The sequence below is a fragment of the Gorilla gorilla genome, chromosome 10 (genome assembly GCF_029281585.2).
Source record: "Gorilla gorilla gorilla isolate KB3781 chromosome 10, NHGRI_mGorGor1-v2.1_pri, whole genome shotgun sequence".
NCBI classification, from domain to species: Eukaryota; Metazoa; Chordata; class Mammalia; order Primates; family Hominidae; genus Gorilla; species Gorilla gorilla.
This window is the reverse complement of record NC_073234.2, coordinates 31,173,550-31,199,210: the sequence shown is the minus strand read 5'-3', so window position 1 is coordinate 31,199,210 and position 25,661 is coordinate 31,173,550. Positions and strand designations below refer to the sequence as shown.

Here is a 25,661-nt window from a genome sequence, read left to right as displayed (position 1 = left end):
TTTCAAAGTTGTGGAATAGTAGACTCAAAGCTGGAAGGAATCTGTCTTTTTATCCAACCCCCTCGTTTTCCTTGAGCAAATTCTACAGTGTAATGTAAACAGAATCTATCGAGCCCACATGCTCCAGACTTGCTCATTAAAAACACAAAACAGCTTCTGTCACTCCTATGTTCCCTTCCAGCTACTAGTCTATCCTCTCTTCCTAGCTAAGCTCCTTGCAACAGCAGTTTACCTTTGCTCTCTCCACTTCTTCACCTTCCTTTCAGCTTCCCAGGCCACAAAGCTGCCACTCCATTGAAATTGCCCACACTTAAATTCCCTTAGAAAGCACACTCTCCCATCTGTGCAAATAAATGTTGGCTTTGAAGCAGGACAGTTGGGTTTCAGTCTTGCCTCTCTCATTGATTTCCTGTGTCACCTTAGGCAACTTCACCTCTCTGTGCCTCATTTTCTCATCTGTAAAGTGGGGATAATAATAATCCTTACTTTACAGGGTCTTCATAAGAATTGACTAAATTAAGCTATGTAACCTGGTCAAAACGGTGTCTGGCATGTTACTAAAATACATTTCGGACTGGGTGTGGTGGCTCACACCTGTAATCCCAGCACTTCGAGATGCTGAGGCAAGAGGATCTCTTGAGCCCAAGAGTTTGAGCTTGCAGTGAACTATCATCCTGCCACTGCACTCCAGCCTGGGTGACAGAAGAAGAGCCTGTCTCAAAAAATAGATAAAAAAGGCTGGGCACGGTGGCTTATGCCTGTAATCCCAGCACTTTGGGAGGCCGAGGCGGGCGGATCACCTGAGGTCAGGAGTTCGAGACCAGCCTGGACAACATGGAGAAACCCCGTCTCTACTAAAAATACAAAATATTAGCCAGGCATGGTGGTGCATGCCTGTAATTCTGGCTACTCAGGAGGCTGAGGCAGGAGAATGGCTTGAACCCAGGAGGCGGAAGTTGTGGTGAGCTGAGATCACGCCATTGTACTCCAGCCTGGGCAACAAGAACAAAACTCTGTCTCAAAAAAACAAACAAACAAACAAAAAATTAAAACAAACAAAAATAAATAAAATGAAATAACTTGTATTTTGAATACTTAGCTTTCACTATGTTTCTTGCTACATTTGTAGTTTTACTGTTAACCAGTTCACTCCTTCCAAGCTCCCTTCCATCCCTCCCTCTTCCCTGCTTTACTTGGTTCAGTTTTCCTATGTATTTGAGTCTCTCCTGTGGGCCAGGGCACTGGGACTAGTGAGCTAGACAGCACACTGCATGTTTTCAAGGGACTTGAACCCACAGTTTTCATCTCATCACCCTAGTAGCTGCTGCTTCTCAGTTTTCTGTGGAGGCTCCTTTTCTTCTTTCTGCCTCTTGATGTCTTAAATGGTCCTTACATATTGTCTTCTTATTCCAGTAGAACATTCTGAAGATGAAGACATCCATGCTATACCAAATCTGTCTTCTGTCTTGACTATACTCGTAGGCCTACACTTTACGCTACATATTAGTTGTCTTCACCTGTTAAAAAGGCACTTCAATCCCAAGATCTCCAACACGGAATGGATTATCTCCCCACTGTAGTCCCCTTGCCTTGTTTTACTCTGTAGCCAATGGCACTGCCACCCATCTGGACACCAATATCAGAATCCTCTTTCCTCTTTGACTCCTCCACATCAATCATATGACAATCTGGCTTGCTTCTCAGATGTGATCTCTCTTCTCTACTCTCATGTTTTTAGTTCAGGCCTTCATTATTTTTCTATTTCTTCATGGTTCAATCTTGGTAGGTATTATATGTCCAGGAATTCATTTCTTTTAGGTTTTGCAACTTGTTGGCAAATAGTTGCTCATAATCATCTCTAATTCTTTGCATTTCTGTGGTCTTAGTTGTTATGTCTCCTTGTTTATTTCTGATTTTATTTATTTGGTCTTCTCTCTTTTTTCTTTTTCTTTTTTCTTTTCTTTTTTGAGACTGAGTCTTGCTCTGTCACCAGGCTGGAGTGCAGTGGCATGATCTTGGCTCCCTGCAACCTCTGCCTCCCAGGTTCAAGCAATTCCCCTGCCTCAGCCTCCTGAGTAGCTGGGACTACAGGTACACTCCATCATGCCCAGCTAATTTTTTGTATTTGTTTGTAGAGATGGGATTTCACCATGTTGGCCAGGATGGTCTCGATCTCCAGACCTTGTGATTTGCCTGCCTCGGCCTCCCAAAGTGCTGGGATTACAGGTGTGAGCTGCCGCGCCTTGCCCTTTTTTCTTAGTCTAGACAAAAGTTTGTTGATTTTGTTTATCTTTTCAAAACATCATCTTTCTGTTTTATTGATTTTCTGTATTTTTTTGGTCTCAATTTCATTTATTTCTGCTCTGACCTTTATATTTCTTTCCTTCTACTAATTTTGGTTTGGTTTGTTCTTGCTTTTCTAGTTCCTTGAGGTGTATATTTAGATTGTTTATTTGAAGTCTTTCTACATTTTTGATATAGGCATTTATTGCAATAAATTTCCCTTTTACTGCTGCTTTTGCTGTATCCCATAGATTTTGGTATGTTGTATTTCCATTTTCATTTCTTTCAAGAAACTTTTAAATTTCCCCCTTAATTTCTTCACTGACCCACTGGTCATTCAGGAGAATGTTGTTTGATTTTCATGTGTCTGTGTATTCCCTGAGGTTTCTCTTTTTATTGATTTCTAGTTTTATTTCATTGTGGTCAGAAAAGATACTTGATATGATTTCTACTTGTTTGAATTAGTTGAAACTTGTTTTCTGGCATGAGATATGGTCTATTCTGGAGAATGTTCCATGTGCTGATGAAAAGTATGTGTATTCTGCAGCAGTTGGATTAAATGCTCTGTAAATATCAATTAGGCCTATTTGGTCTTGGGTGTAGTTTAACTCTGTTGATTTTCTGTGTGAATAATCCATCCATTACTGAGAATGGAGAGTAAAATCCCTTACTTTTATTGTATTGCCGTCTATATCTCCTTTTTCATCTATTAATGTTTGCTTTATATACTTGGGAGCTCTGGCGTTGGGTGCACTGATATATAAGTGTTATAAAATTGTTATATCCTCTTGCTGAAATGACCCCTTTATTTGTTTTTTGTTCCTGGAACACCAATAATTCCTGGATTTGGTCTGTCAAGGTAATTTTCTGTATCCTGTGGGTGATCTTTGTTCCTTTTCACTCTGTTTTCTTCTTAATTCTTTGACTGTGTACTTTCACATAGCCTGTCTTTAATGAGGGAGGTCTGAAAGAGGATATCCTATTAATATGGAAAGGATTGTTAGGGGTTTGTGCCTAGGGGGACCAACCTGTGGAATGTACCTCCTGCTGCATGGTGCTGCTGATTGGACACTCTGATTTGGTGTTTCCTTTTTTTTTTTTTTTTTTGAGACAAAGTCTCACTCTGTTGCCCAGGCTGGAGTGCAGTGGTGCAATCTCGGCTCACTGCAAGCTCCGCCTCCTGGGTTCATGCCATTCTCCTGCCTCAGCCTCCTGAGTAGCTAGGACTACAGGCACATGCCACCACGCCCCGCTAATTTTTTTTTTTTTTTTTTTTTTTTTTGTATTTTTAGTAGAGATGGGGTTTTGCCACGTTAGCCAGGATGGTCTCGATCTCCTGACCTCGTGATCCGCCTGCCTCGGGCTCCCAAAGTGCTGGGATTACAGGCATGAGCCACTGCACCCAGCCTTGGCATTTTCTTTTGCCAAGTTACAGAGCAGAGTGTCCAGGGCTGGGGATGGTAGTTCCACTTCCCTTCCTTGTGTCTGGCAGCCCCCAGGGATATTTCTACCTACAGCACCTGGTATGCTTCCTGTGGTTTGAGGCAGGGACAGGTTTCCTCTAGGGAACCCAAGATGATAGAGAAGCTTGTTGCCCACCTTTATCTCACTTTTCCCAGTGTAGAAACCATGAGTAAGGGAAGTTTTCCACACTTTTGGTGCCAGGAAGGAGGAAGCATGTGCTGGATATGGAAGTCTGATTTTCTTACTCTCTGCTCAAAGTTGTTTCACTTTTCTGTGGTCTCGGGAACTATCTCCTCCTCATATTTGAGTTCTGTATATTGCTAGTGATAATCTCAGCACTATATATTTGTTTTTGGTTTTCTGTGGGGTTGTTGGGGGGAAGGGGCTAAGGCCATTTTGGAGCCTGATTTTTCTCTATATAGAAGACTAGCCTTTGAGATTTCTCTACTTACTACCTTCCATTCCATCAATCTATCCTACACACTTTCTTTTTTCCCCCTCCAGACAGTTTTAGTGAATGGTAGTACTGTACCACAAGGTATACCAGTTCAGTGTGAGAATTTTCTAATAAATCTTTTCTAATACCTAAAACCGCTTCCTTTTATATCATCCAAAGGTCCATCCCAAGCTGAGGGAAGAGAAGCCTGGGTCCCAAGTTTCTTGGACGACGTTTCCAAGACAATGTACTCTCTCTTTACAAGGAGAAGGGGACAGAGGGAGAGCAAATTTTAGCCTCAAAGAAAGAAGGATTACCAGGCAATAAATATGCTGCTCCATCCTTCTCATGAGGCCTGCCGGCCCTTAAAAAGGAACTACATCCTTAACCCACAGCTATTTTTTGAAGTGGCAGTGGCTCACAGTATTTCTTGCAGTGGAGGGCCCTGGGCTCCTTCTGGAATTTCTACCGCCAGCAGTAGTGGGCCAGGGCATGGTTGGCCTCGACCATCTTGTGCATGTCATGCTTCCTCTTGATCACGGGGCCCTGGTTGCAAAAAGCCTCCAGCAGCCCATGTGACAGCTTCTCTGGCTGGCATCAGCATCCCCTGGTGCCACTTAGTGATCATCCACTTTATGGCCAGGAAGTGGTGATATTGGTAGGGTAAGGATCCAGGGATCCAGGAGAAATGGCCTCCCTTGAGGATGGGTATCAGCCCAATCACAGGCTCATAGTTTTTCACTGCCTAGTGGAAGACGGTGTAGGGCAGGAGTTCCCAACCCCCAGGCCATGGACCCGTGGTAAGGTTCATGGCCTGTTAGAAACCAGGCCACACAGCAGGAGGTGAGTGGCGAGCAAGCAAGGTGAGAAAGCCAGCATTACCGTCTGAGCTTCACCTCCTGTCAGATCAGCAGCAACTTTAGATTCTCATAGAAGCACGAACCCTATTGTGAACTGCACATGCGGGGATCTAGGTTGCACACTCCTTATGAGGATCCAGTGCCTGATGAAATCATCAATCCCTTCCACCCCTCTCCCATCAACCCCCTCTCCCCTGTCGGTGGAAACCAGTTTCTGGTGCCAAAACGGTTGGGGACCTCTGGTGTAGGGGTTGTGTTCAATGGTTGCCTGTTCCCCTGCAGAAGCATCATGGTACTTCTCATAGCTTCCAGAACCTGAGTCATGCAGGATCTGGCTAGTACTTTGTTTTCTCCCTTCATCATCATGTTGGTGAATTTACTGATTGTGGGGTCTTCAAACACAGAGCTCGTTGTCATTGTTGGAGCAGCTTTGATGAGCTGAGTCTCCTTGAGTTCCTGATCATTCTTCTCCTCCTCAGTTACTTCAGCCACTGGCTTGCCATAATGTTCCTTGTCAATCAAGGGATCTCTGAATTCAGGACCCTAGAAGCTCCACCTCACCTGAGTTAGCCCTAGAAGCTGCAAGACAGTCTGCCGCAAATCCAGCACAGGCCTGCCCCCTTACACGCTTTCTTTTTCTTTTTTTGAGACCAAGTCTCACTCTGTCACCCAGGCTGGAATGCATTGATGCGATCTTGGCTCACTGCAAGGTCCGCCTCCCGGCTTCCTGCCATTCTCCTGCCTCAGCCTCCCGAGTAGCTGGGACTACAGGCACCTGCCACCACGCCTGGCTAATTTCTTGTATTTTTAGTAGAGACAGGGTTTCACCATGTTAGCCAGGATGATCTCGATCTCCTGACCTCGTGATCCTCCTGCCTCGGCCTCCCAAAGTGCTGGGATTACAGGTGTGAGCCACCGTGCCCGGCCCCCTTACACACTTTCTAAAGCACAACTCTGTTTATTAATTCAACCATTTATTCACTCATTCACTCATTTATTTAATAACATGGAATATAAACACACTGTGTGCCAGGAACAGATTACTTTATTTCCCTCTTTAAGTTCCTTTAACAGTGCCTTGACTCCTTGTTATTTGTGTCTATGTACATTCTGTGTTCCTGCCTCCACCTCCTGCCCGTTCCCTTGATAAACTGCTACATGTTCTTCATAACTCAGCTCAAATTTCTCCTTATTCATTCATTAAACTCTGCCCAGCACTGGGGATATATAGCAATAAACAAAACTGACAGATATCCCTGCTCTCACAGAATTTACATGAGGGAAACAGACAATAAATAATTGAACGAGATCTTCAGATTGTGATAGGTGCTGTGATAAAAAAGCAATGTAATGCAATAGGGAGAGAGAGAGTGAGTGAGTGTGTGTGTGTGTGTGTGTGTGTATGGATTTAGGCAGGGTAGGAGTATAGTTTAAATAGGGTGGTTCGTCAGAGAAATCTTTTCTGATGAGGTAGCACTTGAGCTGAGAACTGAATGAAGTGAGTGAGCCATGTAGCAATCTGGAAGAAGAGTGCTCTAGGGCAAGGGAAAAGCAAGTGCTAAGGCGCTGTGGCGAATGCATGTCAGAGCGCTGGAGGAGCAGCATGGAAGTTGGAAGCCATTCAGTGAAAGGAAGCACAGCAAGTCTCTGTGATGTCACTGCTGGTTTTGCACAGCAGCGTCAGGCACTCATTTCCCTGTGCTCAGGTAGCACCTGGTATTAAATTGTACTGGTATGACATGGTATATAGTTGTCGTTATTTGTCTATGCTTGTCTAATGGCTAACAACACTGCATGCCCTGAAGGGTGGGGACCATTTTGTACTTTTTTTTTTTTTTGTATCCCCAGGGCCCATCCCTGTGCTTGGCAGGTACTTGGGCCTTTGCTAAATGGGTGAGTCAGAGGCCCTCAAGATGCTTTCTTATGCTTGAGTCATCTGATTGGGTTTCTTTGTTCTTACTTCTCCTGGTACTCTTCTGGAGTAGGGCTTTCATTACCTCTCTCTCTTAACAGTTGGTATTGATGTTTGACCAGCTTTGGCTACTTCCCTCCGGGAACCTTGAGTCTTGGACATTCGTGTGTTGATTTCCATTTGTGACCCTCTACTCCTCCTCAGATTTCTTTTTTTCTTTTTTTTTAGACGGAGTCTCGCTCTGTCTCCCAGGCTGGAGTGCAGTGGCACGATCTCGGCTCACTGCAAGCTCCGCCTCCCGGGTTCACGCCATTCTCCTGCCTCAGCCTCCCGAGTAGCTGGGACTACAGGCGCCCACCACCACGCCCAGCTAATTTTTTGTATTTTTTTAGTAGAGACGGGGTTTCACCGTGTTAGCCAGGATGGTCTCCATGTCCTGACCTCGTGATCCGCCCGCCTCGGCCTCCCAAAGTGCTGGGATTACAGGCATGAGCCACTGCGCCCGGCCTCCTCAGATTTCTTATGTGTTGCAGGCATAAGTATGGCCTGTGTGGGCATTGCCGCTGAAGGGCTCTACATGTTGGAGCTGTGGAAAGGCTCATACTGACGGCAGTAATAAAGGAAGATAAATGCAGAAGGCAGGGGCAGAATATGGAAGGACTTGCAAGTTGAACGATAATAAAGATATTGGCAGTTGACTGTTATTGTTTACAAAAGTCATGCTGAGATTCTACTTTTTAATATTTTACAAATACTTCACTATCGTCATAATCTTTTTTGTGCTAGAGTGAATAAGTTTTAAACTTTAGCTTATTTTTCGATGACCAAAATGTCATATATATATATATTATAATAATATGGTTTTATAAGATGTCAGATCCTGAAAATAGATGACATCTATAAAATGAGACAATGTATCTCTCTCTTTTTTTCTCAGAGTGGGGAGTGTTGGGTTTTTTTTAAAGATAAGTATCTCAAAAATTGCAAATACAGGTGCGAATCACTAGCAAACAAAAAAGCCTCTACGTTGTTGAAATAGCTTTTATCATGAATATGAGCAAAGTTTATATACCTTATTATAAAACAACTTTTGGCCTTCTGATGTAAAACCTACTTACTCTAATTTCATACACAATTATAATGTTGGTATCTATTTCATTAAGTCACAGCACATTAAAAGTGATAAATTAACAGGACAGGAAAGGTGGTAGAGGAAATCACAGCAACAAAACAGACGGGAGGATGCCAGATTGCGTAGAGGCAGGAAGACTTAGAGAAGCAGACCTCGAGTCCTCAACATGATAGCCATGACCTCTACATCCAAGACAAAACAACTCAGGCACCCTTTTAGTCACTGTTACATAAGTGCGCAGTGACTTATCTGCAGTGTCAAATCAAAAGATTCATTTTTTTTTAAGTTTGTTTGTTTGGGTTGTTTGTTTTCAAATTCCATTTGGTAGCAAAGCCTGACTTGTCTTGTACTTGTTTGGCAGCAAATCTTATCTGAACTGATGTGAGGCAACTTAGGAAGTTCATTCTAATTTGTGGGAATATGTTTTGCTGCAGAAATAATGTGTTAATTACAGACCTTATTTGGGGTGGGACGAATATATGGTATAAGTACCATGTTCCCTTTACAAAATTAAAAACATCTGGTTGCAAGGGTTTTGATTAAAGGGTCGGGTACCTCTGTAGTACAGTCGTGAATGCCCAGAATGATGAGTGTGGTTAATAAGATCAGAAATACATCCTTTGGCCAGGTGCAGTTGCTCACGCCTGTAATCCTAGCACTTTGGGAGGCCGAGGTGGGCAGATCTCTTGAGGTCAGGAGTTCGAGACCAGCCTGGCCACTATGGCGAAAACCCATCTCTGCTAAAAATATAAAAATTAGCCGTGCGTGGTGGCACATGCTTGTAATCCCAGTTACTTGGGAGGCTGAGGCAGGAGAATCGCTTGAGCCCAGGAAGCGGAGGTTGTAGTGAGCCAAGATTGTGCCACTGCGCTCCAGCCTGGGTGGCAGTGTGAGACTCTGTCTCAAAGAAAGAAAGAAAGAGAGAGAAAGAGAGAAAGAAGGAAAGAAAGAAAAAAAGAAAGAAAGAAAGAAAGGAGGGAAGGAGGGAAGGAAGGAAGAAAGGAAGGAAGGATGAAGGAAGGAAAGAAGAGAGGAAAGAAAGAAATGCATCCTTCATACAATAAAGGAAGAAAATACTTTGAAAGCTTTGCATTTAAAAAGTGTTCATTAAAGTGGTACGAAACTTAGTGTTTTTGGAAAGCCAACAAGTGTTTATAGCACACTTTAGAGATTCTCTCTTTCTTTCTCTGTGTGTGTGTTGGGGGTTGTGGATGTGTTTCTGAGTCCTTTAAGATGAAGTTACATTTAAAATCTGTGGGATATATTTGCTCTTGCCTTGCCCAAACTGGGATTTCTTAGCAACCAATGAATTTTTGATTAAAAAAACCAAAGCAAAAACGAAACTGGGATTTCTGTGCTGTGATCAGGAAAATGATCTTTAAGGTTGTTGGAATTACCTTGAGCACAAGTGATCTCGGTGAGATAGCTATTGATAAATGTGAATTTGCATTTTAAAGCTTTCCAAATTCGTAATAGGAGTTTTCTTTCGTTTTATTTTCCCTGCTGAGGATTCTGCTGTTAAGGAAGAAGAAAGTTTGGGTGCCAACTAAAGGAAACAGTGTCTGTGTTTGCAATGCCAATGAGCTTACCCAGGGGGAATTGTTAAATAGCCTAAGGATTATTCTAGCTCAGCAATCCTAAAGATACAAAAATGCAACTTTGGACATTAGGGATGGGAGTTTTAAAAATCTGCCCGAGTTCTAGCAGGAGTAAAGAATTGAGAAACGTGAAAAATCCACAATGAATAATAAAATATTACTAAGTTAAATTTTCTCTGCTATAAAATAATACTTTTTTGTAGTATTAAAAATGGCTTAAAATTCAATTATAGAAATAAATTAACTGAAATAGTGAAAGTGACTCCTATTACACTGTCACCCCTCTCCCATAAAATACTGGTAGAATGTTGGCTTATATTTATTTGTTATTCTTTTTTATATAAGTTAATTCATACTACATAATATATTGCAACATGCTGTCTCCCCCCACCTTAATAAATATATATCTTGCTGTCTATTCTAGCTAGTAGTTAATGTCACCACCTCATTCTTTTCAATTGTATAGTAGAATTCCACTTTAAAGCTCTACTATAATTTTAAACAGATAGTTTTTTGAAGATTTTTCCCCCCACAGTTATTTTATTTTCTTCCCTTTTCATTCTCATCTGCTTTTTTTTTTTTTTTTTTTTTTTTTTGCTTAGGCACAAGTAGGAAAATAAAAAGCCTAGATCTGATTAGAAAAAGCTGTAAATAGTGAGATAAGTGCTGTTCATAAATGGCAAATTTCCAGTTCTGCAGAACAAACAGCACCATTCTCTCAAAAAGATAAAACAAATGTCTCTTTTGCATTTTAAGGAACATTCGGCTGTTACTAGTAAATGGATCAATAACTCTCAAATTCAAAAATTAAATTTCCGTCAGTTATACAGAACATTAAAATTTCTGGAGGAAATCAACCTTTTCATAAAAACCATAAAAACAAGCTTTCACATTTAAAATTGGAAACAGAATACCTGTGCTCTTGTACAGAAAGGAGTTTTTTTTTGTTGTTTTAAATCTACAGAGCTCATCAGTCATTCAAAGGTCAGAGATAATAGGGAATGAGACATTCTGATGACCTGAGTCCAGGTAAATAAGAGAATATGACTGGAGCACTTTCACCACAAATTAGAGCAACAATTCCATTGTCCTTCTTCCGTCATTCTGTCTCATCTCTTTTAGCCTTTCCCTAGCCATGGTTGTCTCCCTGCATTAAGGTCCTCCCTACCATATGCAATTCCACAATTTTTCTCCCAGGAGGGACAAGAATAGTAATTAAGATGAGCACCTATGATTCACCTTACAATACTATTGCAACTTATCTGTGTTAGCTTCCTCATTTCATTCCTTTCCTGCCTTTCAGAGGTAACTACTATTCTGATTTTTGTGATAAACATTTCTTTGTTTACAAACAAATTTTTAACAAATGTCTGCTGCTCCTAAATAATAAATCATTTAGTTATGCTTTTCTGAGCTCTCTAAAAAGGATATCTTATCATGCATAATCTTCTATGACTTTTTTCACTCAACTCTAAGTTTCTAAGAGTAATCTATACTGCGGAACATAGTGGTTGCTTCCTCATGTTCACCGCTATAGAATATTTTGTTAACAGAATATACTAGAATTTATTTCTCTTTCTTGCAGTTTTACATATTTATAAATTTTATTATTATGATTTCTTCTTCTATTCATACATTATTGGGAAGTCTGTTTTTTGTGTGTTTTTTTTTTTTTTAGATGGAGTCTCGCTCTGTCACCCAGGCTGGAGTGCAGTGGTGGGATTTCAGCTCATTGCAACCTCGTCCTCCTGGGTTCAAGTGATTCTCCTGCCTCGGCCCCCGAGTAGCTGGGATTACAGGCATGTGCCACCACACCCGGGTAATTTTTTTTGTATTTTTAGTAGAGACGGGGTTTCACCATGTTGGTCAGGCTGGTCTTGAACTTCTGACCTTGTGATCTGCCCGCCGTGGCCTCCCAAAGTTCTGGGATTACAAGCATGAGCCAGCATGCCAGGCGGGGAGTCTGTTTTTAAATCCCATTTAAATTAATCTTTAGAAATTAAAATGTACAATTAATTAAAATTTCATTTTAAACTTAAATGTTTTAAAAATTAGTCTGCTATTGATTTCTAACTGTACTGCCTTACAAACAGATGAGTCAAGATCAGAGGTCAGTGAATCACCACCCTATGGGCCACACTTGGCCTGTCACCTGTTTTTCTACAGCTGGCAAGCTAAGAATGGTTGGTACATTTTAAATGGTCAAACAACACAAAAGAAGGATAATATTTTGAGGTCTGTAAAAATTACATAAAATTCAAATTTAGTGGGTCTTACATTAATTGGAACATAGTTAAGGTCATTTGCTTATGCATCGTCTATGGCTGCTATTGAGTTACACAGTGGCAGAGTCGTGTAGTTGCAATAGAGACCACTGACCTCCAAAACCTTAGCTTTTGTTATCAGGTCCTTTACATAAAAAGATTTTTAACCCCTTTTCTAGATGATGCAAATTCTCAGAAATGTATTAAGGTATGCTGGTTAATTTTTACAAATATTTCTTATGGGTTTGTTGAGTATGTGTATTCTCTAATTGCTATATGCCACATATGTATTACATATGTGATATATACATATATCGATAGATACAGGTCTCTATATAAGTAATCTATATATATATCGAGAGATAGAGATAGATATAGAGAGATATCAATAACTTAATAGTGGTTGAATGGGTGTTGAAATAGCTACACTATGATAATAAGTTTTTCAGTTTCCTCTTGTAGATTTTATCATTATGTGATGAACTTTTCTAGCCACAATAATGCTTTTTTATCTTGAAGTCCATTGCGTGTGATGTCAACATAGCTATACCAGCTTTAATTATTATATAATTGATATATCTTAAGCTTTCCACGTTCTTATGTTTGTAAATAACATATAGCTATATCTTTAAAAACTGCCTTGACTCTGTCTTTTAACTAGAAAGTTTAGTCCATTTATATTGTGATTATTTACATGTTTGAATGTTTTTCTCCTCAGTCTTTACCTTCTATCTATGTGTCTCCTTTCCTTCTACATTTCTTTTTTCTTGCTTTTTTGTGGCTTACAGAGGAAGATTGATTGTTAATATTTGTTTACCTCTTATTCTTTCTCCCTTCCTCTACTGGTTTGGAATTTCTACATCACATTTCCGTTCTTTTAGAGTCTTTAAGACATTGTAGAGCATAATGGTCAAAACCATGTTCTCTGCTTGAATTCAAATCCCAGCTTCATCACATATTAACTCTATGATTTATGACCTTTGTGTGTGTGTGTGTTTACCTGTAAAATTGAGGTTGTGAAGTACCATATGGATCATTTCTCTTAAAATCTTATTGTGAATATTTTTCTTAAGGACACTTAAAATTAATATATTAACCTCCTCAGAACAATACAAAAACCTTAGAATGATTTAACTCTAATTATCTTCCTTCTGATTTGTAAGTTATTCTCTAGCATTTAAACTGTGTCTTTTAAGCCTCACAATTTCATATTATTTATTAATATTATTTTGTACAGACCAGGCCTCTTTATATTAACCCAAATGTTAATCAGCTTCTTTGTTCACCATTTTTTCTTGTATTCCAGTATTTCCTACTGGGTCACTTTCCTTCATCTGAAAGTGTACTTCAGAAGTTCATCTAGTGAAGGCAGTGAAAAGAATAGTTTTTAATCTAAAAATGTCTTAATTCCATTTTTGTTCTCAAAATATACTGTTTCTGGACACTAAATTATAGGTTGACAGCTATTTTCATTCAACATTTTGAAGATATTCCACTCTCTTCTGGCTGCCATATTGCTGTTGAAAATTATTCAGTCTACCTGTTTCTCTTTTGTAAATAATATTCCCCCCTTCGATGCTTTTAAGATTGCCTTTCCCCTGGTGTTTTGAAATTTCACTGTAGTTTATATTGGTTTGCTTTTTTTCATGCATCTTATGTGATACATGTATATGTACTGCCTCTATTTCATTTTCTTTTCAGGTATCTTACTTGATACATGTATATAGCCAGGACTTCCTCTTTTTGTAAATTCATGTCCTATGTTAATCTGGGGACAGTGTTAGCTATTGTGTCTTCTCTTGTCTTTACTCCATTCTTTGTAGTCTCTCATTCTGGGTTTCTAATTAGAGATGAGTAATATCTTAACATTCTCTATATTCCATATCTCGTAATGTTTATTATTTTCTGTCTTTTTTCACCTTCTGTGATGCATTCTGCATAATTTCTTCATATGTAGCTTACATTATTCTTTTCAACTATGTTTAATCTACTCTTTAACTCATTTATGGGGTTTTATATTTTAGCAGTTATATTTTTCTTTTCCAAAAGTTCTAGTGGGTTCTTTTCATGTATGCCTAGTCATCTTAGATATTTATTTATGATTTTAATTTTTATTTCTTTATACAGCCAGATAATAGCTAATTAGTTTTTTTGCCTCATAAATCGAATTATGTTTGTTTATTCTGCTAACACTCATGTCAGCAGAATTTTCTTATATGGCTTGAGATCTTTGATTATGAATTCCTATTTGGTTGATCTTTATTTGTGGGAAATTCTGGGACACTAACTTGAGGTTATTTTTCTCCAAAGACGATTTCTGTCTATCTCTCTTGGGAACTTGTGGGCCCAAGGACCTGAAACCGTACTGACTTCCTTCCAGCAGAGTCAGCTAACATGGGATTTAAAAGATTAGCTTCTTCACCTTGTAGCCGGTTTAAGTCTTATTTAAAAGATTACTGCCTACCCCACCTGCTTCAGCAATTTTGTTTTGTTTTGTTTTGTTTTCATTTTGGACCCTGAGAGATTCCCTTTACTATCTCAGAGTCCTACAATGCATATCAAAGTATATTTTATGCGGGATCCAGGTGATGTGTAGCTGGAGAACTTTTCAAATAATCTAATTTACCTTTCTGTGTGAAGCTTAAAAAAATACATGCCAACTCTCTACATGCATATAAGTATAGTGTATAAGATGGGGAGTTCTTTGCCTGAAGGAGCTCCCAATGTCCTCTACATTTTATTTGGTTTCCTCTTTTTTCTTAGAGTTTCATTACCTTTTCCATGTGTTTCATTTGGTCTCTTTCCCCTTTTTCCTTCTTTCAGAGGTCTCTCTTGATTTACCCTCTTACCTCAGCTACACTGTTGGATTCAACTACATTATTATTTCAAATTATAATTATTAGTTGAGTCCAAAAGTATTTGTTGAATGAATGACCATTTCACACTCATTAAATTCTTCAAAAGATTCAAGTTCTTTTCAGATGCTTTTTACTCAAGTAACAATGGTTGGATTTTCTTCCCTTTGTGAAAAACTAATTCTTGATTATTAAAAAAGATGTAAAAGCAAAAGATTTCATCCATGGGTAAGCAAAGTTGTATATTCATTTATTTATTTTTAACTAATATAGTTTCTTTTTGGTGAAAATAGAGGTTATATTTGGAAAAAATTTCCTTGTTAAGAATACTTCCTATCATGCTTCAAAATTTCCATACATTTCTAATTACATATTACAAAAGAAATTAGGGCATTTTGACATTTGAAGGCTAAAGCAAATTGAGTTTGTTAACCCAAATGGGTGTAAAGAAACATAACTAACAAGAAATATAAACATCAGTTACAAAGTAAGAAGCAAGCCCAAGCACCTCCTAAAGTGAGAACAAATATAATAATCCAAGCAATTTGGTTTGTTCTTTCAACAATGTGAAATAATAACAAGGGTGATAGCCAACCTGAAATTACTTGTCTACCAAGTTACACTTAGAAGATTTAGATCATCATCATAATAATAATATTCTAAGCTACAGTGTACCTTTTCTAGATTTACTCATGGATATGTTTTACATTATATGGCTTTAAGGCTGTGAGTCTACAGAGGTATACACAGCAGTCCCTAAATTATATTCATACATCAGATTGGGGAGTGGGAGTGAACAGGGATGTTTGAAGAATTCTGACTCTTGGGTAATGTGGAGATAGCTCTTACTCCCCAGATAAAATTCAGTCATTATAATTTCTCCACATTTTCTGTATGTAGCATTTATACCCAGCTGTAGACTCTGCTCCTATATTTCGGGACAGAGTATTGCTCTGTCACCCAGGCTGGAGTGCAGTCACCTGATCTTGGCTCACTGCAACCTCTGCCTCCTGGGTTCAAGTGATTCTCATGCCTCAGCCTCCCAGGTAGCTGGGACTACAGGCGTGTGCCGCCACGCCTGCTAATATTTGTATTTTTAGTAGAGATGGGGTTTCGCCATGTTGCCCAGGCTAATCTCCAACTCCTGTCCTCTGGTGATTGGTTGGCCTCGGCCTCCTAAAGTGCTGGGATTACAGATGTGAGCCAATGCACCTGGCCTGCGCCATATTTTGAATGCCCCATTCACTCCAGGTATCCATCTCCATTCTCCATCATTCCTACATCATTTTCATCCCAAATGCCAACATATACTAATGAGATTTTCAAAAAGGAAAAACTTGTGTATAGTGATACTCCAAATAGGTAAGTTTGACATAGATTCTTAACAAAAGTATAAACCAGATTATTAACAATGGTTTTAGTGGGATCACTAATACCAGAATGGGTTAATCTGAAAACAGATCTTATTTAACTAGCTTTCTTTTTTTTTGAAAGAGTTTCTTGGACCAGTAGATTTGGGGATGCTAGAAACAGTAAATCTTTATTTCAGCAAAGCACCTAGAAAATCTTCATGAACTCCATGTTGGTTATGGTATGGGTGCATGGACTAAAGTGCTTGAAAAGTGTTGGTTCATAAATGACTGTTATCTTGGAGATCTATTTTGGCGGTGGGCTGTCTGAAGATACAGGGGAAAAGAAACCCCAAACCTAAGTGTTTTTTTCTGTTCTCTTATTCAACAATCAACATAGAAGACTTCTGTAAGCTCTGGTTACCAAGAAGTGTGTAAGAATTTCCCCTACCAGCAATCAACCAATCAATCCTGCAGCAGACACAAGCTGGGTGTCTTCAATTCAATTCTGAAACTATCTACCTGGAGATAATGTCAGATCCTACAGGTTGAGGGCTCAGTCCCACAAGACTACCCTGACTTCAGATGCCAAACAAAAAAGCCCCAGGTGGCTTTACTTGTGCTTCTGGCTGAACAACTAGAAATTAGGGTTCCCGTGACTCCCTCCTTGAGTTTGGTTATTTTGCTAGACCTGCTCACAGAACTCAGGGAAACATGTTTACCATTTTCTTATAAAGGATATTACAGAGGATACAGTTGAAGAGATGCATAGGGTGATTTATGCCCTCTCTGGGAGCACCGCCATCCAGGAATCTCTGTTTAGTTACTCATGTTCCCCTCTCTGGAAGTGCATGTAACCCATTTTTTTTTTTTTTTTTTTTTTGTGGAGGCTTTATTGCGTAGGCATGATTGATCAAGTCATGGGCCATTGGTGATCAGCTTAACCAGCCCTGGAAGTTAGAGGGTGGGGCTGAAAGTTCCAACACACTAATCATGCCTTGGTCCTTCCTATGACCAGTCCCCATCCTGAAGCTATGCAGGAGCCCCCAGCCATCAGCCAATTCATTCAAATACAAAAAGATATTCATCACTTTGGAGATTTCAAGGATTTTAGGAGCTATATGTCTGGAAATGGGATGAAGACCAAATATATATTTTATAATATCACAGGCCTTTTTAAAGCCTGTTCTGTGTTACTGTTTCTTACTAGACGTAAATGGAGCCAAACAAGGCATATTTATTAAATTTACAAATGTTATGTTAAAAGTGATCACTAGTATTTATCTGAAATTGTGTCCTAAAACAAACACGATAAAATTTAATAAGAATAAAACAAAAATTAAGATTTAAATACATAGAAGTATAGACTATGAAAGGTGGAAGATACGGTTTAATTTAGTTCATGTGAAATAGACTTGGGTGTTCTATTTGAATCTAGGTAGTGTGTGCTTGCATCAAAGGGGTGGCTGATCAGCAGCTAGAGAACTGGAACTCAGTTCTTGGCCCACTGTATTTGAATACTGTATTCTCAGTGCACAATTTAGAGAGGAGAATGAAAATCAAAACACATTCAAAGCAAGGTGAATAGTGTGATTATGGCAGCTCACTGCTATTTGAAAAACACTTAAAAGAGAATTTTTGAAGAAATGTATTAGATCTGTTGGTTACTTAATAGTTGCTCCTACTATTTCAAGGCTTGCAGTGTCTATAAAGAATGAGATTCATATTGTGTGGTTCCTAGGGGCAGAACCAAGACCAGTAGTATCAGGGAAGTTGATTTGATGTTCATAAATGATACAGGCTATAGTGTTAAGCAGACCTGGTTGTTAATTCTGGCGTCAGCATTGGCTTTGGCAAAAAGAAGGAAACTTCTGGGTTTCATTTTCCTAATGTGTTTAATAGGTATAATAAGGCCCATCTCATTTTAAGGACTAGGAATAATGTGTGTAAGTTGCTCAGTTCCTGGCATAGGTAAATATTCAACAAATAATCATGGTTATATGTAATGATAAAAATAGAAATTTACAACATTGGAAATGTTCAAGTGGATAGTGGTCTGGTGGAAATATTGGAGAGAGGATTCCCACTTAAAATAGGGGACTGGACTTAGCCGTTATATCGATTCCAACTTTTAGAATGGTTTTAGTGTCCACCTTGGCATGTTACTTCGTTTCTCCCTGACTGTGCTTTTATTTGCTTCACAAAGCAAGCAAGTCCAATCTCTTTTAACCAAGTTTAATTTATAGGCTTTCGTGGACTTCTGGAAGTCAACTGACTTCGAAGTTAGGACAGCATGGGGGGATTGGGGGAGTAGCTATGACAATGAGGAGTTTTAAGAGTGAGAAAACACAATGTCTATGAGAACATGGACTTCTCTTTTAGAGGCCCAATGAGCTACTCAGAGAGGAGGTTATGAGGGTTGGTTAAGGTACGAGAGGCACAAGGTGAAAGAAGCCTCCACTACTTCAAACCACATCAGGGCTTTTGGCAAGAGCTACATGAAAAATAGGCTCACAGGCAGCCTGGAGAGGCGGGTCTGGGCTTGCAGGCTGGCGCTAAGGACCGGCAGTTGGGAGACTCTCAGGGACCCGATGGAGGGCCTTGGGCACCACCAGTTTACCGCATGGGTTGGAGAGACAAAAAAAGAGGAAAGCAACAAAAGGGGGAAAATCGGTCCGATGACCAGAGGAGGAAGACGAAGGCTGGCTGGTCATTAGATGCGGCTTGTTTGCCGCCAAAGGGCAGGGGTTACGAGCTGTGCAGCCAGACTGGGTGTTGCAACCCGAGTGCTCCCTCCGCCCGGAGCGTCCATCCTCGCCGGGGGCGAAGCTCTCCACACGCTCTTTGCCCCTTCCTGCGCCTCCTGGCTGCTAGTCAGTCCTGTTAGGGCACTTCTGGAAACCTGCTGTCGACTCGCTGCCTTGGTCCGACTTTGATCGCGGCCTTGATAACTTGGCGCAGCGCCCCGTCTCCTTTCCTCCGGTCCCTCTCCCGCCCACCCAGCCTCACCGGCCTCTTCGCCTCCAGCGCTGTAGTCGACCAGAACTCTGCGGCTCGGCTGCCGGCAAGACCCGGATAGCGGATTTCGCTCCTGGCTGCGGGGCGCGCACTCACCCACCCGCCCGCCCGCCCGCCCGCCCGCTCGTTCCTCCCGCGGGCACTGGGCATGCGCGGCGCGCGGTTGGCACTGGCTGCGAGCAGGCGGGCGGCTCCAGACTTCACAGGCAGCAGCTAGCGAGGCGGTCTCGCCCGGCGCGGGGCCGGCGCTGTGCTCGCCTCGGAGATCGCTGCTCTTCAGCTGGGTGCAGAAGGCGGCTCCGCGGCTCGCGGACGACTGGCTGGGCGCGAATCAGACTGGGGGGCTTTCTCCCGGTCTCCTCCCACCTCGTCTGGGCTCGCGGCGTCTCCGGGGAAAGCCGTGGCCCCGAGGGCGGATCCGAGGTAAGAGCCCCTTGGCGAAAGGCGCCGGTCCCGGGGTCCGGCGGCTTTGACTTTCTCGATTTTAAAAATCCGCCTTTGTGTGCTGGAATCGGAGCGGTGCCAGGAGCCGCGTCCGCCTCCCTTCACTTTGACTGCTTTCAACTGGTGTTGGCAGCCAGGTGCGGTAGGGCGCTGCGGCCGGAGGCGTCCGCTCGCCGGGTCCGGGCAAGCCGCAGGGCCCGTGCAGACCCGCGCCCAGGGCTCCGGGAGGCTGGGCAGGGAGGGTTCGCCGTGGCCCAGTGATATTCATGGTAACCTGAGCTTCCACAGATACACCTGCGCTCATCTGGTCCGTGGGGCGACTGCAGACCGAGTATCCCGATCTCGGCTTATTATGTTAGACTTGGGATTTGTGAGCTGCTCTGCCGACCCGCCTCAAATGGGGAGGGGTTCTTTTCAAAATGACCCTTTAGGGCAGGGTCCCACCCCCGTTTACCCCCTCGAATTAAGATAGCTAATTGTTTCGGAATCGTTGTCAATGCCTAATGGCTGTTGACTTTCTTAGCTTGCTCCACTTTACTCACCATTTTACTTTTGGGAAGACAGACGGCCTTTCTCCGGTTGTGGTCAGTTCATGCATTTGAAATGGGTTTCCCCACCCATGTACCCCCTGCTCTCTCCGATGTTCTCACTCTTACTTTCCTTCCTAGGACTACCTGTTTGCAAAATCTTTGCACCGACCGTTCTCCGGCAGTGTTTCTCAAATCCTCCTCCTCCCATAGGGCCCGTAGTACTGTTGGAATCTCGCGGGGGGCAGGACGCCGTGGTTAGGATTTGAAATCCGCAGACATCTAGAGCGGTGAAGGATTAGGAATTAGAATCCTCCTTTACAAAATATGTTTCAGTGAAATGTGTTACTGCTTCTCTTTTCAAGGTTTCTTGCCTTAGATAGTAAGGGGAATAGGTAAAAGAGCTAATATGTTAGGATGAGTTCAGGTAAAACTTGGTTTCAGATGTGTGAAGAGTGTGACTTTTTGGCTTTGTCATTTTGGGAAATAGGAGAGTTAGGATTCCGGGCAATCTTCTTTATATTGAAAAAGCCCCTCAAAGTAACTGTTGTGTATTGCCTCTAATTTATTTTCATTGAAAGGACTCCATTCTTCCACAGCTCCTTGGGTTCTGGAAAGTGAGCACTAGTAATGGACATCATGTGGTAGTGAGTCTATTGGAATTAAAGTCAGTGTCATCCTGTCTCACCTAGTATAGATTTTTTGTTTGGGATCGCAGTTTTCTAAACATATTGCTGTAGTTCTTAAGTTGCTGGTGTGGAAAATTTTTGGTCACGAATTCACACTTTTACTTACAATTTGACAGTTAAAACAGTATAGAATTGTCACATAAAGGGTAAGGTAGAATGTATCACAAATGCAATAGTGATAATATAATACCTTTAGTGCAGAATACACAGATTGAGACTTTGTAAGATTGCACCACAAGTCATTCACTTTATAGCAGAAAAAAAAGAAGGAAAATATAATTTGCTTTTAATTCTACTATTCTGAGATAACCGCTGTTTACAAGACTTGGTGCATTCTTTGTAATTTTTTTCACTTCCCAATGTCATTGAATATTATATAGTAATTTTCAGTAAGTGTAATTTAACTTATACTGTTAGTAGCCCCACTCTTAATAGGGTGATGTTTCTTTTGTTACCTGTCAGGAAACTAATGTCTAATTTTGAATACTTTGCTTGTTTGTGATCAAACTTAAAGACTCATTTTGTTTTTATTTCTAGCTTTTTCCTGCTTTCAAGGTTTTATGAATACTGATTCTTTTCAGATACCAGTTCTTTTCTATGCTATGGCATAGGCTTGCTACTCTCTACTTTGTGTTTATTACATTCCAAATCCTAGTTATTTTCTTACACTCTGTTTCACACCCTTTACCCTACTGCTTTTTATTCTTCTCTCTACTCCCTTCTTTTACATACCTCTTTTAATTCTGCAGCAGGTCACTTGAACCAAGGTTTGTATAAGAAAACATAGTATCCAGAATAGGAAATGATAGCTTTTTAAAAGTTGTCTCTTTAAATACTTGAAGTTCTATTGGATGAATATTTTAGCACTGATTTATGTAATATTTATATACAACTCAGCTTTCCTGAGTTGTGTGAAACATACTTGGTAGTTACACGGATCATCACAAAACAACATAAGTTAATGATAAGGTACAAACTTTTGGACATCTGTAGAGGTATGTCAGGGGGAAAAGTGGAATTTTAATTAAAGTATTCTGGCTATAGTAAATCCCTCCTGGGAATTATTAATACTACATGAAATTGTTTGCAGCTGTTAGTGATTGAAAATATTTTTGTAAGAAAAATTCTGCATTGGAATAGTTGCAAACATTTTAAGTTGAATATATGCAAGAAAGTTTAAGGGTCTTCAGTGCTTCACTACAACCTTTTCAGTATTTTCTAGATGTATTCCTAAATGGGATTTAAAAAATAGACCTTATTTCTCAGAAGTTTTGGATTTACAGGAAAGATACAAATATGGTGTCTATATACCCCCATACCAGCTTCCCCTCTTATTAACATCTTGTATTATTGGTATTTGTTACTATTAATGAACCAGTATCAGTACATTAGTATTAACAAAGTTTATACTTTATTTAGATTTCCTTAGTTTTTAATGTCCTTTTTCTGTTCCAGGACCCTACCATCCAGGACACCACTAAATGTATTTCCTCGTAATGTCTCCCTAGGCTCCTCTTGGCTGTGACAGTTTGTTAGACTTCCTTGTTTTTGATGATGTTTGAGGAGTACTGGTCAGGTATTTTGTAGAATGCATTTGCATTGGAATTTATCTAATGTTTTTTCTCATGATTAGACTGTGATTATAGGTTTTTGGTAGAAAGATCACAGAGGTAACGTGCCATTTTCATCTCATATCAAGGGTATATACTATCAGTATGATTTGTCACTGTGATACTCATCTTTATCACCTGGCTGAGATAGTGTTTATCAGATTTTTCCACTTTTCTCCGCCTTTTTCATGCTGTGCTCTTAGAAGGAAGGAACTGTGTATAGGCTATACTTAAGGAGTAGAGAGTTATGCTTCCCCCTTTGATGGTAGAATATCTATATAAATTATTTGGATATTTTTCTCCGTGGGAGATTTGTCTCTTCTCCCCCATGTATTTATTTACTCAATCGTATTTATTTTGTTCTGGACTCATGGATATATATATATTATATAAATATAAAATCTATCTATCTATCTATCTATCTAAATATTTTGGGTTATAATACAATGCTACTTTGTTACAGCTTGACTCCAGTGCCTCTTTGACATACTACCATCAATGTGAATTTTGTTTTTTTGGAAGCATTTCCTTACTTTCTGGTATTATGAGATGCTCTAGGTTCATCTGTATACATCTTGCCACGGTCCCAGAATCAGTCATTTCTCCAAGGAATCTGGATCATTTTGTTGGGGAATGGTGTTAGAAACCAAGATCTGGGTGCTAGGTGTGCTTGTTGCTACTGTGGTATCATTGCTTCTAGGTTCTCTCATGTGACAAAGCAAGAAATACATGTGTGTATATGAACATATCTGTACATATTTTTATGTAACAGTTTGTATCCATGTTTAACTATGAATTTACATTTTATCTGTAATGCTAATTCATTACCACAGGTATCATTCTAGCCTTCTCCCTTTGTTTATATGTAAACTTACTCCAACAGTGAGAAGAAACCTGGTTTGCACCATCTGCCATACATTTGCTTAATCATTCATTTCTATCATAGATGTATAGCAGCATTGGAATTGTTAACCTGTGCTCCCATGGGAAACAACTTTAGCATCAAGACTACAGTGTTTATGTACTATTCTTTTTGCTTTTAGTCTCACAGCTTCTACTCATTTCTAGAGTTAGTCAGCTAAGCACCTTTCCTCCTGTGCTTTTCAGTGAGATTGTAGCACACATTTATAATACAGTTAGATTTCTTTGTTACAATCTGCATTCCACCTTGGGATTCCTTGACCTTCTAAATGATTTGCTTACATTTGCATACATTAAAGTTTACTCTTTGTCCTGTGAAGTTCTTTGAGTTTTGACGAATACTTAATTTGATGTAGCTATCCTTATAGGATCATAGTATCATACCGAATAATTTCAACACATTACAAATCCCCTGGGCTTCACTCATAACCTCTGTGAGCCCCTCTCCCAGAAAACCACGTATCTTTTTACTGTCTCTTTACTTTTGCCTTTTCCAGATGTTGTATAATTGGAATCATACAGCCCTGCCAGACTGGCTTCTTTCATTTAGCAATACACGTTTAAGGTTCATCCATGTCTTCTTGAGGTTTAATAGCTCATTTCTTTCTATCATTATCAGATATATCATGGTTTGTTTATTCACCTATTGAAGGATATTTTGGTTGCTTCCAGTTTTTGGCAAGTATGAACGAAGCTGCTATGAATATTCACGTGCAGGTTTTTGGGTAGACGTAAGTTCTTATATCCGTTGGATAAATATCTAGAAGTGCGATTGCTGGATCCTGTGGTAAGATTATGGTTAGCTTTGTAAGAAATTGCCAAACTGTTTTCCGAAGTGGCTGTACTATTACATTCTCACCAGCAATGAATGTGAGTTCTTATTGCCCCACATCTTTGCTAGCATTTGATTTTGTCAGCTTTTTTGGATTTTATCCATTCTAGTAGGTGTGTGGTAATATGTCATTGTTACTTTAATTTACTATTTCCTAATGACATATGATGTTAACATCTTTTCACATACCCCTTTTCATCTGTACATCTTCTGTGGTGTGATGGCTGTTCAGATCATTTGCCCACTTTTTAATGGGGTTGTTTTCTTATTGTTGAGTTTTAAGAGTTCTTTATACATTTTGTATACAGGCACTTTATCAGATATGTGTTTTGCAAATATTTTCTCCCAGTTTGGTTTGTCTTTTTATTTTCCTAACAGTGTCTTTGTCAGAACAGATGTCTTTAATTTTAATAAGGCCAACTTACCAATTTCATGGATAGGCTTTTGTGTTGTATTTGAAAACTCATTGCCAAGGCTACATAGATTTTATCCTGTGTTTTTCCTAGAAGTTGTATAGTTTTGCATTTTACATTTAGGTATGTGATCCATTTAGAGTTAATTTTTATGAAAGGTATAAGGTCTGTGTCTAGATTAATTTTTTTTTTTTTGCATATGGATTCCTAGTTGTACCAGCACAAGTAAATGCGATTTTTAAATTAATAGATTATAAATTAGGTTTAGAATTGAAAATGTTTTTATTAAATTTTTTATTACATGTTCTGCAAAATTACTTACTGTAAACAGTTGAGAAATGACTTAGAAACCAATATATAATACAGCATGTACTGTGTGCTGAGATTTATTTCTAGACATTGTACATAATTCATTTTCCTCTTTTTTTTTTTTTTTTTTTTACTAACTCAGAGATGCTTCTTTGTGAAAATGGAATTGTTAGTATAGAGTAACATCTGTCAGTTCTTTTAGATCTTATCATAGGGAATAATAGTTTGATTTTTCACAAAAAGGATCTGGAATAAAGGATTTGCAGGGTGTATGTTGAGAAGAGGCAGTTGATATATGCACCAGCTAGAAATCTAAGACTTAACTATGTGGTCTTGAATCTTTTCCCATGCTATTCTTCCTGCTACAAGTGACTTTTTTCAAGTACAGTTGACCCTTCAATAATGCAGGGGTTAGACTCACTGACCCCTGCACAGTCAGAAATTTGTGTATAATTTTTGACTTCCCAAAAACTTAACTAGTAACCCTTCTGTTGACTGGAAACCTTACTGATAACACAGTCTGTTAACACACATTTTGTATATTATATGTATATTACATTGTATTCTTACAATAAACTAGAGAAAAGAAAATTTTATTAGGAAAACCATAAGGGAGAGAAAATCCAGTACTGTATTGTACTTATTGATATTGTAAGTTTTTGTTTGCTTACCAGATGACTCCTCTGTCTGAAAAGGTGAGGGAATGGAGGGGCAGGGCTGGGAACTGCAGCTGCAGACCTCAATC

At 39.8% G+C, this 25,661-nt stretch overlaps 1 protein-coding gene and 1 pseudogene across 4 annotated transcripts in view; one reads left to right on the top strand and one right to left on the bottom strand.

Annotated features, from left to right (window-relative positions):
- Positions 1–4,648: 4,648 nt before the first annotated feature.
- LOC101148745 (small ribosomal subunit protein uS7m-like) lies at positions 4,649–7,117 on the bottom strand (annotated as a pseudogene).
- An 11,607-nt stretch (positions 7,118–18,724) lies between these two features.
- The window catches only part of EPS8 (EGFR pathway substrate 8, signaling adaptor), a 172,885-nt gene continuing 165,948 nt past the window's right edge, over positions 18,725–25,661 (top strand). For 2 of the 4 annotated variants that reach the window (XM_055358738.2, XM_063693829.1), the window contains exon 1: positions 19,367–19,594. The gene's annotated coding sequence lies outside the window, so the exon portion shown is untranslated. Of the gene's footprint in view, positions 19,595–25,661 lie in introns of all 4 variants that reach the window. The other 2 variants (XM_004052808.5, XM_055358736.1) reach the window with 2 other exon arrangements.